Here is a 6,000-nt window from a genome sequence, read left to right on the forward strand (position 1 = left end):
TGTTTTGTTTTAAAAGATGACAATGTAATTCAATGATCAATGGATTGTCTTTTCAAAAAATGACACTGGAGTGAGTGAATATCCATATGGAGAAATTAAAGGACTTCACCCTAATCCTTCTCCACACACAAAAGTTAACCTGAAGTGAACCATGGATGCAAACATAAAAGCTAAATTCATAGAACTTCTAGAAGAAAAGCAGGACAAAATCTTCAAGACTATGGTAAGAATTTCTTACATAGGACACAAAAGACACAAATCATAGAAGAAAAAAAATGGATAAATTAGACTCCATTAAGATTTAAACTTTTGTTTTTTGAAACAGACTGTTAAGAAAAAAAATTTAAGCTGCAAACTGGGAGAAAGTATCTGAAATATATTTATATGAGAAAAGACTTGTATCCAATACATGTAAAGAACTCTTACAACTCAAGAACAAGAATATAAACTCAGTTTAAAAAATTTTTAAGTAGACAAAAGATTTGAATGAATCCTTCATCAAAGTTCCTTAGCGTCAAAAAGCTAACAAACACATGAGATTAGTCACCAAGGAAATGCAAATTAAAATACAACAAGTTACTACTATACATCCTCTAAAATGATTAAAATGAAAAAGCCTAAAAATATCAACTCCTGGAAAGAATGTAGAATAATTGGAACTCTGGTGGTGGAACTGCAAAATAGTACAACCACTTTGGAAAACTGTTTGGCATTTTCTTATAAACTTCAACATATAACTATGCAATTCAGCAATTTCATTCCTAGATATTTATTCCAAAGAAACGAAAACCTGTGTCCATGCAGAAACTTGTGTACAAATGTTTATTTCAACTTTCTTCCTAATCTCAAACTGGGAGAAACCCCAGTGTCGATCACAAAGTGAATAGATAGAAATCTGTGGGGTGCAGTGGAATACTATCCAGCAGTGAGACGAAATGACTGATACACAGCAATATAAAAGTCTGAAACCATTTTCTTCATGAGAGAAGCCAGGTGCAAAAGAGTGAAATTTAAAATTCCATTTATATGAAACTCAAGAAGAGGTAAGTCTAATCTGTATTGTCATAAAGAAGATTGGTGGATGCTTGAGACCAGGATAAGGGGATGACCAAGTGCAAAGGGACTCAAGGGAACTTTCTGGTGTGGTGAGAATTTTCTGTATCCTGATTGTGGTGGTTACATGGGTGTATTAATTTGACAAATTTTACCACACGTAAATAGGTTCCTTTTACTTCATGTAAACTACACCTCAATAGGGTGGTTGTTGTTTTTCAAAGAAGTAGAGTATAAATAGACTCTTAAGAACGTCAGTTTTTGTCTTTCTTCACTGTTAGATCCCTGTCACCTAGAAGAATGCCTGGCATATGCTAGATTCTCCGTAAATATTTGTTGAATGAGTTATTGAAAACATTAATAAGCTCTTGGAGATTAAAATTTTGAGATAAAATTTAACACAAAAAATTCAATAGAGGAACTGGGAGATAAATTACTCCCAGAAAACAGAACAAAAGATAGAGATGGTAGTAGGAGAGAAGAGATTGGAGAATCAGTTCAGGTCTGACATCTACTAATAAGATTTGCAGAAAATAATAAGAGCAGAGAAAGCAAAGGAGGAGGATATGATGAAATAGACAACATAGTGAACTGAAGGATATGAATTTCAGATTAAAAGATCACAACAAGTAGGGCATAGCAAATGAAAAAGAGTGCTTGACACCAGCACTCATCATCATGAACTTTCAGAACGATGAGGACAAAAAGCGGATTCTCAGTGCTCCCAGAGAGAAAAGAACTGGAATGGATGGCATGAACATTTCACCAGTCCCACTGGAACTTAGGATATAACAGAGCAATGCTTTCAAATTCTAAGGGAAACTGATTTGCTACCTAGTATTCTATATGCAGCCTTCCGAACGTGTGAGAAATCAAGACATTCTCAGAATACAAAATCTTAAAATTTTTACCTTCCATGCACCATTTCTCAGGAAGCTACTTAGGGATGAGCTGCATTGCAGCAAAAGAAGGAGAAAAAAATTTTAAAGGATTTAGGAAATAGGAGATCTAACCACAAGAGAGGCAAAAGGGATCTCTAGAATGATGGTTAAAGGAGCAGGAGGAAGCAGGGCTTCAGGGAAAATATTGTGAGTAAAAATATTTTGTTTGGGGCTTCCCCAGTGGCTCAGATGATAAAGAATCCACCTGCAATACAGGAGGCTCAAGTTTGATTCCTGGGACGGGAAGATCCCCTGGAGAAGGGACTGGCTACCCACTCCAGTATTCTTGCCTGGAGAATTCCATGGACGAAGGAGCCTTGAGGGCTGTAGAATGGAACGGCTACCCACTTCAGTATTCTTGCCTGGAGAATTCCATGGACAAAGGAGCCTGGCGGGCTGCAGTCCGTGGGGTCGCAAAGAGTCGGACATGACTGAACAACTAAACACTTTCACTTTCCCTCAGTGGTAAAGCATCTGCCTGCAGAGGATACAGCTTTGATCCCTGGGCTGAAGGGATCCCACATGCCATAGAGCAGGTAAGTCCAGGTGCTACAACCACTAAGCCAGTGCTCTAGAGCCCAGGAGACACAACTACCGAAGCCTGTGCGTCCTAGAGCCCCTGCTCTGCAACAAGAGAAGCAGCCACAATGAGAAGCCCTTGCACCGCAACTAGAGAGTAGTCCACACAGCAACTAAGATCCAGCACAGCCAAAAATAAATAAACAAATAAAATTTTAAAAGTCTGTTTGAAAATACTGAGAGATTTTCATTTCTGTCAAAGAGTGTGGGGATTAGCAATAAGCACATAGAAAATAAGCAAAATTTCTAAAAAGACAAGTTTAATTCCAGAGAAAATGAAGTTTTTCAAGGTAGGAAATAGTATCATAGTACACTAACTGGCTCAATGTGAATAACATCCTCATAGTCATAATAATACAAGCACTTAACAATCTCACAAAAGGTGAGACAGCAGCTCCATTGGGAAGATGAGGAATGAAGATGACGTGTACGTGTATGAGCTAAATCTCCAACTTCCATAAGTAATACTGACAACTAAACATTCAGCAAATAGTTCCACAAGCATGTGGTTTAGAAACGTGAAGGAAAATACCAAAAAAAAAAGATACAAGGACTTCTGTTTGTAAGGCTTCTGAAACTCTTTGAATTATTTAACTATGTACATATGTATCTTTGAGTAAAATGAAAACTAAAAGAATAAGGAAGAAAGATGGTAAAAAGGAGAAAGCATACACAAGAAGATATGACAAAAATTGTCTCCCTAAACTTCTAACAAATAATTACAGAAGAAAAAAAGCTGTGACGATTTGGCAGTACAAGAAGATGTATATTCTACTTAGGCAGAGACACAACAGACTTTTAGTTCAAGAGAGGCTTCTATTCTCTCATATATATTTTACTTTTTTGGATTATAAAAAGGTAAAATGTGTTCACTGAAGAAAATAGGAAAAAAGAAAAGCATCCAAAGCAAACAAAAATCACCTCTAATCCCAACATCCACAAATGACCACCGTTAGAATTTTGCTCTTTCCTTCATTTTTAATGTATAAATAATTGGAATCAGACAGAATATGCAGCTTTATATCTGGCCTATATTCACTTTACATTCTCTTATGAGAATTTTCCTGTCATTAACGATTCTTTGTAAGCATGGGGGAAGAAAAACAGAATAGGAAGCAGGGAAGTGGAAACTGAGTGTGTCAACAATTCTTTGGGGAAGCAGAGAAGAGAAATGAGGTAGAAGCTGGAGAATGACATGGGAAAAGGGGGGGTCCCCCGCCCCTGGGAGTTACTCAGTCCTGTTTGTAGACTGATAGGAATTATCAGGTGGTGAGAAACGAGGATTCCAGAGGCTAGTTCACTGAAGGAGCAATCTTCGGAAAGGCAAGGAGTATAAGCGGAGGCATCGCAATCTCAAGCTGAGAGGAGGAGGAAGGATGGTGTGATGCAGGATGCAGGGAGTTTAGGGTTTGGTGGTGGGAAATGGCAGTCAGGTCAGATGGTTTCTCAGTTAAGTACGTGTAGGATCATTAGTTGAGAGGCGGGAGGAGGAAAAAGCAATGAGATGTCTTGGGGAGTGAAAGCAAAGCTACCAGAGAAACAGCAGGATGGCTGGGCAGAGTCAAGCCCACCGAGGTCTGTGAGCCTCAGTACCCAGTGACCTGCTCAGCCTCGAGCTTCTCTGCAGCCACGGCCAGCTACTCACGCCAGGCTTGAGGGATGTGCATGGCTGACAGTTTTGGGATTTTGCCCCGTGGGTTATGACAACAGAAAGAGGAGAAGGGTGGGTAGAGGGACGGCTAGGGGTGGACCTCAGAATCCAGGCTGGGCTAAAATGGGGGTGGGGGAGTCAGGAAGGGCTTAATCGCTAGTGAGAAAGTGGTACCCGACAAGGAGGTCTGAGCTTGAAGTGTGGGCTCAGCAGGACCCGAGAAGCAAGTTGGAAGGACAGGAGGTGGCGTTTGGAGTCAGAGATTTCAGAAGAGCTGTAGTTTCTGGTGAGGATGAGGTTCAGGGAGGTGGATTAAGGAACGGATAGTGACAAGCTGGGGAGAAGGTAGATGGATCGCAGGAGCTTCAATAAAGAAGAAAAGAAGGAAAAAAGAAATTGGAAGCAAGGACTCTTGTCTCCCCTTCAAGCTGCAAGGTGTTCAGGGTGTGAGAGAAGAAAAGCTTTCAACTGAATAGGCTTCAGGAGGGGCTGCCACGTGGGACCAGTTGCTCCCGACAGAGGGGAAGACAGAAGGCAGTCTGCCCGCCACAGGCTGGGAGCCCCAGGGGGCCCTGTGGGAGGACTGGGGGCCAGGGTGGGATTTGGGTCCACTGGAGGGATGAAGTGGGATGAAAAACCTGGGGTGACTTCTGGTGGAGGTGGAGGTGAAAGGGGAGTGAGGCTGGGGACTGGTCTGGGGCTTTGGGGATGGGAGTAGGTTGAGCTCTCTTCCCTCCCTCCCGTCTGTCCCGATGCTCGCTTCCCTCCGTGGCTGGCCTTCCTCGGCAACAGCTCTCAGATCCTGCTGCTGGACCGCGCTGCCCAGTCGAGGTCCCCTGCTCCTCTTCCTCTCACGGGTCTTCTGTGCTGCAGCAGAACCTGGAGGTGCCCTGTCTTCCCTGCAGAAGGGAACCGCCTCAGCCCTGGATCATTCATGTATTGGCTTGTTGGTCCCCCTTGCCCTGAAACCTCTGGAGGCCACGCTGATTTCCCTTTGAGCGCGCTGTGCTTAGACCACGCCGTGCTCCAGGTGGTGCTCCCCAGGCTCCTGCTTGATTAAACTGAACTCATTCAGGAGGGGAGAGGGGAGGGGAGGCATGCTTAATGAGCGCCTTCTGCATCCAGGCATTTGTTAGACCATTTTTAAATCATGTTTGTGGTTTCTCTAGTGGAGCACTGGCACTCAGCAAATGTTAAGGGTTATTATTTAATCTTCCCAACACCTCACCAGATAGGTATTATTAACTATTCTATTCTATGTATTCACGTGTTTCTTGAGTGCCAGCCGGATATCAGGCACTACGTTAGACTCCTGTAGTACTAAGTGTATATGAGTGTGCTGGTCCATCTTAGTTTAATCCCAGATCCACGAAAATAATTGGGAAAAAAATTAAAACAAACAAACAAACAAAAATCCCAGATCCACTTCTGTCCTGCCTGTAGGTAGGCAGGCCAGTCATTTCATCTGCATCCAGCCAGCTTGCCCACTACTTCCTGGTGAGTTAGGCCTGTGGGAGGCTCTGGTAGAAGATGGGGTGAGATGGAAATTGAAGTAGTTCTTCCTCGCGCCTCCCTTGCTTTGGGCTGGGTTTCTGGCAGTAGCACAACCACCACACAGGGCCACCCGCTCCTTGCAGTTCTAGCTCTTAAGGGACTTTGGTAACAACATTCCCCTCCCTTTCTCAGTCTCTGGAAGGTCACAGATTGTGTAAAGGGGGCACCTCTGTTGGAGAGAAAAGACAGTGAACTTGAGAATCAGGAGACATAGGTCCCAGC

The sequence above is a fragment of the Cervus canadensis genome, chromosome 1, assembly GCF_019320065.1.
Source record: "Cervus canadensis isolate Bull #8, Minnesota chromosome 1, ASM1932006v1, whole genome shotgun sequence".
NCBI lineage: Eukaryota > Metazoa > Chordata > Mammalia > Artiodactyla > Cervidae > Cervus > Cervus canadensis.